Genomic DNA, 13,286 nt, shown 5'->3' with positions numbered 1-13,286 from the left:
ACAGCTCTGCTGTCCTTCTCTGGACATGCTTGAGCCCCCTCTATGACATGCAAGAGGCCAAGTGTTTCCATAGGTAACACTTAAGGGTCTGGAAAATCCCTGTCAAACAGTGAAATGCATCCATCCATGGGACTTGGGTGGCACAGGAGCCATGAGCTTGTCCCACTGTGGGGATCACTTCCATAGCAGCCCTCTAGGGGGTCCCTTGTGGCAGCAGTGACAGCTGGGTCAGGGCCTTGGTGGCAAAAATGTCCCAGCTTATTCATGTGAAATTCATTAGCTGAAATAGAAGGGCATATAGGCATTTTGTGTTCCCGTCTCACCAAAGCCATGGTGGCTTTATCAGCTGGATTTATCAGGGGAGAGGCCAGGACACCACCCTGGCTATGCAACCCCACCACCCCCAGCTTGTCAGGCTGTGCCTTGCCCAGTGACAAAAATCACCAGCAGCAAACATCCTTATTGCAACCACGGGGACTTCTGGTTTTTGGCACTTCATCTTAAATATGGTTTATGGTAATGTTTGGAAGCTACTGCTTGTGTACTTACTTTTGTGTGTGATGTACTTCAGAGGCAATTGTGGTTCAAAGATTGTCTATTAAATGAGTCAGAGGTTGGAAGCCTATCCAGTGTTACAGACTTGATACTCCTAAAGAAAGTTCAGCAAGAAAACAGGGTAATTTTAAATTAAGTAACACAGTGAATATTGACAGTTCTTGGGGGCTGTGTTCTGGGCTGGTATTTTAATAATATTCCTTTTTCTAGACAGTAGATGAGAAGCCTCTATAAAGATATTGCCATATTCTGCCACCAGGTCTGCTCCAAAACCCATTCAAGCAAACAGAAATAGTTCCATCAAGTTCAGCAGACTTTGGATTAGGCCATAATACCTTATGCTTACTGGGTACAGAGGAATACAAGAGACAAAAGAGAGAGATAAAAGGCAAGAGACTAAGAAGCATTTGCTTATTTATTCTATCTAAAATCAAGCTTATTTTTGTCCCTGTTTGGTATGGATATGCTCCAGGATCATCCATCCTTGGGAAAGGAATTTTGTTCGTTCTTCATTATAAACAAGATAAGAATTTGGGAATAAATAACAGATACTTTTACAGGAAAAAAATCTTTATTTTTAAGGGCTTCTGCTCTCAGTAGTTCCTTTGATTCAACAGGCTATCTGTGTTCATTGAAATGCATAAGCACATACTTAAATTCCTCTTAATTCAGTGAGAAATACTTTGCTGAGCAGGGGCCTGGAAGGGCAGTTCAGTGGCAGAAATCACAGCATTCAGCAGCCTTTAGAACTCAGCCCTTATGGAGAGCTCCAAGCAGCTTTCCCAATGTCTGTCTCTAAACAGAGGTGAGAAGAGCTGTCAGGTCTCACAGTCCTGGTCATAGGATGACCTTCAATTGAAGCCTTCAATGCCCGTTAGCCTGGCAGTGACACCACCCTGTGAACTCCACCATGGATGGGAGAACAGTGGGGTTTTGCATTGTGTCCCAGTTGGGCAACTGAGAACTCATCCCATGGGATGGCTTGGTTAGAAATTCTGTCTGCAGGAGACCTCCACAGCCATGCAGCATTTTGTGCATCCTCTCTTGGGCACCCTTGGAGGTTCCTGCTGGGGCTGCAGAGTTTCTGGGGCTCTAAGAAAAAAGTGGAGAATATGAAGAAGGGAGAGGAAGAAGAGAGCAATCAGAGCCCAAGGGTTTTTCCAGGCAGAAACACTGAGTAACTGAAGGGGAATGACAGCTCTTGTATGAATGCATCATGTTTGTCCACTCTTCAATGGATGCTGTGTGAAGTTCCCCAGAAAGATGTCATTTCTTGCCAGCCCACTTGCTTCAGATCCCTTGTCTTGATAATTTTAAAATTAAATTTTCAGTTTTTGGTTGGATGGGAATTTCTTGGTTTCATCCACGGGAAAAAAGAAAAAGAAAAAATCTGCTTCTTTATGTGTGGGAAAAGTCCCCACAAAGTAAAACCTCACACTTTCTGCAGTTCCACAGGTTTTCAACTTGCATGCAATGCCCAAAGTGTTTGTTTGCCCAGGCCCAAAGGAAAATGGGTATGTGAACAGTACAATAATATTGATTTAATATAGTCGATATTGTTCTATTTGTTTATAAAATAATGAAAAATAGAGAAATGTACCTTCCGCTATAGTGTTGGAAATATTTAAGGTTTTGAAATTTCATAAATAACATTGATTGAAACAGTTCCAATTTAGCAGTAGTTAGCCCAGAAAATGTTAAAAATATGGCATTTTGGAATATTTTGTTATAGGGAGCAAGCAGAATTTGAAAATTGAAAGTAATGGCATTATACATTCTTGCAAACACAAATAACAGTGTTCTGAAACATATTTTGCTTCCCTAAAGAAAGGACCTACAATGTTTGTGGTGCTGAGGGAAGGACAGCTTTGCAATGCTTACCCCAAGAAGCCATTTGATCATTTCAGTGCCACTGGAGAAATTCAGAGGTTAATAAGGCTGCTCCAAAGAGGTATAAAATAATGTCTAAAAAAAAGGAAACATAAAGTTACCAAGCTTTGCCAGGATATTTGTAATATAAATATAAAACATCAGCACTGCCAATAGAAGCAGAACATGACCTGTCAGCATTTTCTCTTCTTTGCAATATTATTGTACAGCTACAGACTAAACAGTAAAGCAAATAATAATAAAAAAAATACAGTTTGTCAAGCTGAGCCAGATTCTCATGGTAGGTATTCTATAAACTCCTCTAATTCATTTTTATAGAGTGTAATTGGCTTTACAAGGTTTTAAGGGCTTTTTTGTCTTCAGGACACACACAAAGAACAATGTATTTTATATTAGATGAGTTTTGCAATTTCTAAGACTGTAAAGTAGTTCCTTCATACACAGCAGTGGGTGGTGAATGTTTTCCTGGCTGTGAGTATCCACTGTGGATATTTGAAGTGGTTTGCTGGAGTGGGAGCACCAACAGCTATTGCTGGACCCGTCAGAGCTGGTGGCACAACAGGGCTAAATTTGAGGGCAGGGAGATATCCACCATGCTCAGCATGGCAAGGTGGGCTCAGTATTTGGCTGGAAAATAGAGAACCAGTTCAGACTGTGCTCATACTGGATAGAGGGATTTGCAAATCTCTGGTGTCCTCTTTTAATGGAGAAATACAGTCAAGCCAAGGGAGGAATGAAAATTGTCAAAGGAAGGATATGCACCTAATTTCTTTCTAAATCAAACTTATTTTGGATTCAGAGCATGCCTTGGGATTTATGATGTGGAGGAAAGAATTACTGATTCTTATGCAGAGAGCAAAAGGGGTTTTGCTTTTGCTACCCAGATGTATTTCCATGAGAAATCCAGACCCTAATGTGGCCTAGACTTAATGTAAATTAGCCTCTTATGAGGTGACTCAAGAAGAGAGGATCTAATGAGAAGTGAAGAAGCTTTCAAAGTACACTTTACTTTAATCAGCTCATGTGTGAGGCTGAAAGGTAACTTCTGTCAGCATCTTAAAGGGAGCATTTAATACTTAGTCCCCAAATAACATTAGAGACTCCATGTTCTGTATAGGCTGCACACAGAGAATTAACATCTCTTCCACAGATTATTACAACCTTTAAAACCCTTAACAACTCTTTGATTAAAGGATATCAAAGGCTTTGTGATCATGAAACAATCAATCTAACATCTAACTCTCTGGGGAAATATTTTCATCCACCCTTTAGCAATGAAAAATAGGGTTTAGAACAATTTTACCCAAGAGCCTACCAAAAACCAAAGGCAGAGTTTGGGCTGTGCCCACAGTATCCCACTCTGGAGCTATGGCCAGTAGATAATATTCCCTGGACTGGACTGGTAATTCCAGGGCAAATAGCCTCATCCTGGCTCTGTGGCCACATCATCTTGAACAACAGAAAAAGTTTGTTCCAGGCTGTGTGAACAACCTCTTGGTGTGCCCCAAGGGGGTCACATTGGGGCTGTTTTGGGGGTACAGCAGAGCTCTCCCAGAGAGAATCGTGATGCTTCTGTGTGGGATCAGCAACTCATTGCAGAGAGGGGAAAAGACAGAAGCTGATCGCAGGCACTGAAGTGACTTTGGAAGGATGCAGGCTGACAGGATGACAGGAATTCTGTGTGCTGTAGCAAATTATTGGCAAAAGAAGACAGCAGGGGAAAACATTGAACTGACACATAATTTGTACCTAACAATCAGCCTGAACCCATATTAGAGCTCTGGCTCTTATGCTGCCAAACTCAGGGAAAATCTGAACAAAGTTCAAGCTTCATTGCTTTCACCGATCAACATAATGAACAGAAGAAGCATCTGTGATGTAACACTGACAATCTGCAAGGAAGGCTTCAACCCAGGGCCAGAAGTTTTCAGTTACCCTCTGCACAAACTGCCCAGACCAATGCGGGTGTAGGTACAGGTTAGTGCACAGATAATTCAAAGCAGCCCCTTTATTGTGGAACAAAAATGAGAAGCCTGAGACAACAAAACAAAGGAGGATGTTCATGAACTTTCTCAACCTGTTTTGTCCTTGGCAGACTCCCCAGTTGTGAAATACAGGCACGAGTGCTCTGTGAGAAGACTGACATGGCAGAAGCAGCCCAGCTGGCTGAGTGTATCCAAGAGATGCTAGAGAGCAGAAATTTAGGGCAGAGAGGGGCAGGAGCTGAGGGGAAGGAGCCCACCACCACTGTCCAGCAGACCTGCCCATGCTGGCAGCTGGTGGGGATGTGTAGGGCATGGGCTCTGTTTGGACACAGTGGTAGCAGCATCTTGTGATCATTGCAGCCTACTCTAACACCCATAAAAAGGTTTATAAAGCTATTTATACCAAATTTCTGAGCTCCTCAGGTCCAAGGAGAGGTAAATCCTATCCAAACAGCTCTTCCCTCAGGAAACAGGCTAATAAGGGAATAATATAGGAAACAATAACAATAGTCATTAATTTGGCAATTTGTTTTAAATCCCTTTCTTAAACCATTCACTGTATCTTAAAAACTCATCATCTTACTTGTTTTTAATGTATTGAAGTCTAGGGAGAGGGTCTGGAAATAGCATTGCACAGAGCAGGAAGTGTTTTATATGCCATATAAAGCTGGTCACAGTCATGCAGAGTAAGTGGGACATGAGACATTAGGTCTTGGATACCACTTGCAAGGTCTGGGTACCACTTGTGGTGTCTGGGTGCTGCTGCCCATGGGAGCAAGACATGATAAACAGGCCCTGCAGGGCAGCAGTGCAGATCTCCCACACAGCACCACAAGCACTGGGATGGGACAGAGAGCTGGGGCAGCAGAGCCCAATGAGCAGAGAACCCCAGTGGCCTGTGGCCAGCTGAGCATCATAGCTCACATCCACAGTCAGCAGAATAGAGGCAGCCCATGACAAGGGCTTCTCTTGCAAAATACAGCAATGTAACCTTTGAGCTTCTAATCATTTTTCCTTTCTGGCAGCCAAACAAATGTTACGAAAGAGTAATTCTCAGCATCCATTGTACCCTGAGGGTTAAACATGTAAGAAGAGATCCAGATAGAGAACTGGCAGCCTCTGCTTCTCCTTTACTGTGTGGAAGCTCTTCTGAGACTTGAGGGTTGATGGGAGTTGTCTTTCTTCTTTCTTCTTTTTTTTTTTTTTTTTTTGAGAAATAAGGTCATGGAAATTGTCAGAGGAGCCTATGGAGCAATTATAGCAAAAGCACAGAAGTCTCTTAGAGAAACTTCCTGATTTTAAAAGCCTGATTCTTGTTATTTTACAGTAAGACTGTAATTCTCTCCAAGAGAGCCAGGGAAAGTGCAGTGGTTTGTGCAGGGTGGTGACAGAAGTTGAGGTGGGAGTGCAAAAGGGTACAGTGTGTGAGGGGTGGCACAGGGATGCCCGTTTGGGGCCAGCATCCAGGACAAAGGGCTTCAGGAGCTGTCACTGTCCCTTCCACAAAAGAAGATGCAACTGCATTCCAATAAACCTTGTGAGAGAGTCTGATTTCTAATACTCACTCCCCCTAAGCCAGCAAAAAGCCACAGGAATAGCATTGGAGGTAAAGCTACAATGTGAGAGTGGCTGAAGTATCATCAGGTAACCTAGCCATGGCCAGTTTAACTTGCAGCAAGTTTTTACCTTCTTTAATAGTACTTAAAAACTCTGGTGTGGAAGCAGTGTTTTCACAAAGTAGCTGAAGCAGAACAACCTCACATAATCATCAGCCTCAGTGTGTCTGCATGGCTTTGCCTGGCACCACTGGGAATGAGACTTTCCCCTGGGCTGACCTCCCCTTGCCCTGGCCCACTGTGCTTTTTACCAGGTTTACCATGTGCTGGGGTATCCCTGCTGATCCCCTCAACCACCCTGCACTGACACTGTTTCCCTGACAAAACACTGTCAAGTTTAACTACTAATTTGCACTGAGCCACATGAGCAATTCCCTGGCTCTGGGAAGGGAAAAGTTCCTCATGGGCAACTTGAAATACAGCATTTAGGCAGTGAGGCTGACTACAACATTTAGAAATTACGTTTTATGGTACTTGGTTGACTGAGAAGCTTACCAGGTAACATCAAGAAACCAATCTTTAATGATCAGCCCCTGGCCTCAGCCTGGGTGTGTTCCTAATGGAATGAAATTAGTTCCGTGCACATGTGAGCAGTGAGACAGCAACAATAAGTTTTGTTAGCACTGAGCAGTTCTTTAACTTTGCTGTCTTCCCTACAGGCTATGGAGGAAGTGACTAACTCCTGAGCAGGCAGCCATGGACCCGGTGAGACATTTCAGGTATTTGTTGGAAGGTAAAAAATGTGCTGGTGCCTGCTAGTCAAGCACTAGTCAGCACTACATCTAAGAAAGACTTCCCCAAGGAAATCATAGACTGCTAATTTGGAGGGAGGAAACAGTACAGATTTTTTCCACTAAGATGATAAAATAAAGGTCTCCAGCTGAGATACCCATTTGGGGAGATGAATGATAATTTGCCAGAACAGGGGACAGCTGAAATTAATAATGATATTCTGCTGTAATTTATACTGCTCAAAAGCCAGAGTCAAATCAGTCACTAGGGATCTGTACCTGATTTCTCTGAATGAGAATTTGTTCCATTAATCTGGATGGCTTAAAAGGAAGACTGTAATAACTGAGCATTGGGCTTCAGTTGGTCCAATGGTCTCTTATCGAGGACAAAAGAAGACCTGTGAGTGACGGGGTCTGTGTTTTTGTAACTAGATTAGTTAATATGATGTGGCTTGGCAGAACTTGTGATTCCCTCTAACATGGAAGTTACCAGAAGTATTTTCAATTTGCCAGCTGCAGTACAAAACCACAATCACCCCCCTTCCCCAGCTTTACATGGGTAGGACATCAAGTACTGCACCAAATTTTAAGAAGTGAGCTTCCCACTCAAACCAACCAAATCTTCCCAGCGTCAGCTGTGTTGTGAAAGACCACAAAAATCACAGAGGCCAGAATTGTCCCTCCTGACCTTAAGGGCAACCAGGTCTCAGTTACCTTTCTCTTAGCTTGTGCCTCTGCAAAGAGGCTCAGCACATCTGACTGCAGAGTCACCCCAGAGCTGGCCCCTGTAAGCCCTCCCTGCCACCCCCCAGGTTCCTATCTGAGAGCTGGAAAGGCAAAACTACAGAAGATGCTCTCAAAAGGTTAAAAATAAAAATGCAATAGAAATGCTGGTCAAAAAGGGATCAGCCCTGGAAGCTTTCTTATTCTCAGTTTGAGCTTGGACATGTGGAAAAAATAATAGTCATGAAAGGACTCACAGGCTCTCCCAGTATAGATGAACAATAACCAATAAAAAAGGAAAAGAGAAAAAAATAATTGATAAATTTTTATTATCCTCTGAGCAGTTGTAACATGGAAATTAGGACGGGATAACAGGCAACTTAATGCCAGCATATGCATTGGAAAATTTGAGGTGGCCACAAAGGGGATTAAATATGACTGGAGAAACAGCCAGCATTGGTATGGGAGAATAATCAAAATAGGCGAAAAGGAGAAAGGGAATGAGGATAAACACTACCAACCTTTGCTACACTGTTCACAGAAATGTCAAGGGAAAACCCAAACCCATACAACCACACAGAAGTGAAGCAAATTGTTATCAGCCTGAGCAGGAGGACATGCCTGGACAAGAAACAAAACAATCGATCTCTGTGGGGTGACCTGAATCCAGCAAAAAGAACAAAAGGGTTCAAGTATTGCAGAGTTAAACTGAAAGTTGTCTGGTTGGTTTGGTTTTTTTTCCCGTAGGTTTTAAAATTTTTTTTGTATTGATCAAAGAAAAAAACACCTAGGAAAAAGAATGGAAGTGGTACTGCTGCTTCAAAGCAAGAGATGGTACAAAGCATGTGGCTCAGAGGAGGTGTGTGAGCACCCACAGTGTGTGCATGTCAGTTCACAGCCAGCCTGAGGATTCTGGTTTGAGAGAACAGATTAAAGAAGAGAAGGTGCCGAGCACATGGGTGTTAATCCACACCCAGCCAGGCTGGGGGGACAGCCCCCACTGTGTCCCAAATGGCTCAGCATAATCAGGGCCAGGGCCAAGGGGAACAGTGCTGGGCTGGCTAAAACCACCCAAAACCCACTGATTCACAGCTGAGGTGCCCTGAAACTGGGGTGGGTTGGAAGCTCTGGGGGGAAGGTGGAGGGTATCACTCGTTTGCTGCAGCAGAGCAGTGTGTTGCAAATTGCAAGTGACAGCTGCAGGTTGCCAAGTTGCACAAAGGCACTGATGAGTTGGGTTCAGGTAATGAATGACACAAAGTGCTTTACTGGGACAGGGCTCATCTTGGAAAGCCCATTGCAGCACCCCCACATCTGCTTCAGGGTCCAAGGTCTGCACCTCAGTGTCACATCCTTTTTGGGTGAACTTGATGGAGAGGGTGCTGAGCAGAGCTTTCTGGGATGATTTGTCACTGGTTTAGAAGAAGCAGAGATGGTGACCTTGAGCAGCTCCAGAGCTATAGGTCTGCCCTTCACATAACATTCATGTAAATGCTCCCTTCCAGGGACAAGCACAACTCACCTCAAGTATGTGGTAAAACTCTATATTTATTGCTATAAAATGACAGCAAGTTCACTGACAAAAGCAGACTGGGCAGCTGGTGGGGATTTTTAATTACGGAGAAGATCAGTGGTCACTGAATGTTAATCTACAACTGTTTATAGAATCACATTGTTACTGCAGCATGTTGGTTTTCCTTTGAAGGAGTTAAAACTGTATTCTGACAACATAATGACATATGGTTATTAATTGACTTTAAAAGAGCATTTAGGAGATATACAATGATTTTTTAAATGTATATATAATGTAAATCTGTATACTTTATATATAAATATATCTAGCTATGCAGGATATGTTCTACAAGAAACAATGGGGGCTGGCGATAGCTTCTCATAAAATTTTATATTGTGGTTTTCTGGTTTTTGAGATGTTGCTGATTTGTCCATTTAAAAACAAACAGAAAGAACAGTACTTTAGAGACTTGGTTCTAAGCTTTCATATTTAAATATCAAATGACTGTATTACTGTTCTCCTACTTGTAGTGTTGACTAATCCAAAGGAAAAAGACAGGAAGGAGAGATAAGGCACTGGGATGGGACTCAAGGGGATGACACCAGTTATTTCTGCCTACACTTTCACAGTGGATGTCTAAATGAGGATAATAACTGGTTTACTCCTACTCTCAGTGAGGAAAGTTTATGAGCGCACGGGCCATCCATTACTTTATAACATAGAGCTGGGACTTCTGGAAAGCAAATGATAAAGGTGGAGTTGGCCTTTTCCAAACCGGCAAGAATTTGCTCTCAGGACCTAGGCCACAGAGTGCAGCATTCTGACTCTGGTCTGCAGAGGATTCTAGACTTGCTGACTCCACCTGGGATTGCTTGGCCTGTGACCTCATAAGATGCTCAGGTCGTGGCTATGTGAAATCAGCTTTCAGCCTGTAAAGCCATGTAAGCATGCAAACTGCTTGGGGAAGGTAGGAGAGCTCAAGGACTTAAAGATGTTTAATTGGCTTATGGAGCTAAACCCCTTAAAGGACTTAAGCTGCTGTGAAAACGGAAACTGGTTTAAATCCCCAAATCTCCCTGCTGGAAGGCGAAGCCCAAGTGTGCTACAGGGTGGCAGTTCAGGCCTGGCTGTCACTTTGCTCCTGCACAGCAGCCATCAGCCCTCCAGAGGGAACAGGCACAGAAGCCGCTGTGGCCAGGACATCTGGCTCCCTAGTAACTTTGGACTAGTGAAGCTGTCTGAGAGGCTGCTGAAAGCAGCTCTGATTTGGGGAGGTCTGAGCACTCTTTCACACCCTAGGAACCAGAAAGTGAGAGACTCATGAGAAATGGAAACCAGGAGGTCTGTGAACATGTGATGCCTTTGTTTCTACTGTGTTGAGGCTTTTTTTTTGAGGGTTTTTTTTTTGTTTGGGGGGGAACTTATTGTTTTTATTGTTTGGTTTCTGCTTCAGCTACTGGCTCTCATTATGTCTCGTGTGATTAAAATGCCACTATCTTCTCCTTAGGAGAAAATAAAAAGTCATTTCTTTTTAAAATAAGGTTAGAGCTTTAGCTATTCCAAGTGGGCACGTTAAACAATTTTGTCCTCAGGATTAATTTTTGTGCCACCTCCTTTCACTGAATCCAAGTCTTCATTTCTGCTCTGTGCATTACTAGAAAGATGCTGGAGCTGATGCCTCAGCAAAGCAGTGTTGGAGGGAAAGTCCCTTCCTTTGTCTTTCCTTGCTTATGCAGTTGATCACATCAGCCCTTGTCCTACAGTATTGCACTGAGGTGTTCCCACAGGTTTGATATAGTTTGTGTCTCTGGGGCTCTGGGCATTGCCCAGGCAATGGGAGGCAGGTCTGTGCTACAGTCCTTCACCCCACTGTGTGCATGCTGGGCTTGCACATAATGTGGAACGAGCTGCTGTTCAGGTGAATATTGTTTCAATGGGTTTATTTAGCATTTGTTTCCAAGTTATCAATAAAAACAGTGAATACACCCAGTCTCAGACCTGTGCAAACACATTTATTTCCCACAAAACTTCCATGACTAAATATCAGTGAATGACTGGCAGATGTACAGAGCCTTCTCATTCTTCCCAAACCACTAAACAACTTGTCAGATTTAATTTTTAACATGTTTACAGTCTCAGCTGACAGCTGCACTGTGCAGCAGCAACATCAAGGCAAGTGCACCTACTCAATGCTCTGCCCAAAATGCTGTGAAGTGCCGTGAGAAGCTGACAGACCCCCACGAGAGCTGTGCTGCCTCTTTCCAGGCTGAGCATGGTGTTACAGGCACAAGTGAAACTTGGCTGGAAGTTACATGGAGGTTATTAATATACAAAGACAATGTTTAGATAGGACTGGCACAGATCTACAGGAAAAGACACAGACTTATTCATCAGTTAATGTTGGAAGAGGACACTGTTGCTCAATGCCTAAATGAGCTTCCCTTCGCTTTCCCCATCCAGAAGACACACACACAAATTCGGCAGCCTCCCAAACACAGGATACATTTCCCTTGAGGAAAAGAGGAGGATTTAAAAGACTCAGGCACTGCACTGGGGCACCCAAGTGTGTTCGAAATGGTCAGAGTTGGCAAAATACTGAGATGAAAAGCAGCTTGGAACTAAAAGGAAGTTGGAACGAGAATAGAGGAGACTTCCCCAAAGATGTTTAATAGGTCACAGAGGGCAGGTTTTGTTCCAGAGGGCTGGACAGAGGTTCATAAATTACAGTTCCTCTTTTTCCTTTTTTTTCTCCTCTAAGAAAAGGAGAAGCAGAGGGCCTGGGAAATGCAGATGTGTAAGAGGGACTTGAGCAATGAGTTGGGCTTTTTTGTAGCTAAGGCAAGGTTAAAATTGTGTAATTTTGTGAGGCACAGGTTAGGCTTGCAACAGGACTGAAAAATCTGTTTAATTTACTGAGAATGTGCCCAGATTGACACATGACAATGAGAAGCTTAAAAAGATAAGATAAAGTTAATTTTTCAAAAATATTTTTTTGAGTAAGAAAGGTGTCCCCACATTTAAAGTTGTTGATCTTTGTTTCTTTCCTTTGGGAAAGAAGGGAACAGAAACCAAACCAACACCCTGCCCCCAAAACCCCGTGCCCAAGACTTTAATCTGACAATGCCTCCCAACTAAGGGTGATTCAGATACCAGTTCCTTTTTAGCTAACCACCAAACTTCAGTGGTTTGGATAAAAGGGAACCATGGTCTGAGTCATCCAGAGTTAGTATTTGGTTGGCAAAGCCATGCCTGCAGGATTTTCTAAAGTCAAAAAACCCCTGCTTGTCTGCCAGAATTACCACAACTTGTCTTGCTTTCAGAAAAAGACTGCCTGCCATGTGATATTTTGACTGATAAATTGAATGTGGTAACAATTAAACTGTGCATTGTCAGTTTTCTTTGTGGTTTTTTGTTTTTGTTTTTGTTTTTTTTTTACTGAGAGATCTGCCTGTAAAGAGACAGCAGCTATTTTTTTCCATAATTGCATCTGTTTCAAAGAGCAGGCAGATGTTGGGCTGAAATTCATTACGGTATTCATAAACCCCACTGGGATCTGATGACCTAGTAACATATAGCTACTGTTCCTTGCAAAGTGTTTCAAAGTGTTCTTACTTTGAATGAAGAAATAAATTTGCAGAAGATGGGAGGGAAGGGAAAAACTTTGGCAAGGCAGATGGCTGTACAACAGCAAGATACAATAATTACACAAAATGTGGGAGTTCAATTTATTTCAATTAATTATCTTTCTCTTTATTTTGCAAAATTGCCAGACAGCCTTTGTGCACTGGTATCATTGTAGGAGGCAGATACTGACTTGGTATTCTGATATGAGGCAGAGTCACAGTAAAATAGTCAGTGACACATGAAAAAAAAAATCAGAGTAGGAAAAATTCTCATGGAGAGACAAAGTAATAGAAATAGCTTTCACACAGGGAAACAGTTACCTGCATAATTCATGTATTACTGCACAACATCACCATTGAGGATTCAACTGGTGCTTGAACAGAGTCCAAAGACAGGAGTGCAAAATACCATCATTACAGAGGATATGACTCCTCTCCCTGGAAGTGCTGGCGTGGCTGTTTTCAGGCAGAGCAGGGCTGTGTGCTGGGCTGATGGGAAGCTGGAAACTTCCAATGGCAGCATTTGTTTCCTTGAGAAACTCTGAAGGGCTGAGCTGAAACAATGCTGTGAAGTCCTGGGTCAGGCAGCCATGGAGGGTTATCGGTGCTGTGAGGAGGGCTCCTCATGCTCCCTGTGCTGTGTGTGGGGA

The sequence above is a fragment of the Aphelocoma coerulescens genome, chromosome 4A (genome assembly GCF_041296385.1).
Source record: "Aphelocoma coerulescens isolate FSJ_1873_10779 chromosome 4A, UR_Acoe_1.0, whole genome shotgun sequence".
Taxonomy (NCBI): domain Eukaryota; kingdom Metazoa; phylum Chordata; class Aves; order Passeriformes; family Corvidae; genus Aphelocoma; species Aphelocoma coerulescens.
Note: the sequence above shows the minus strand (reverse complement) of the source record.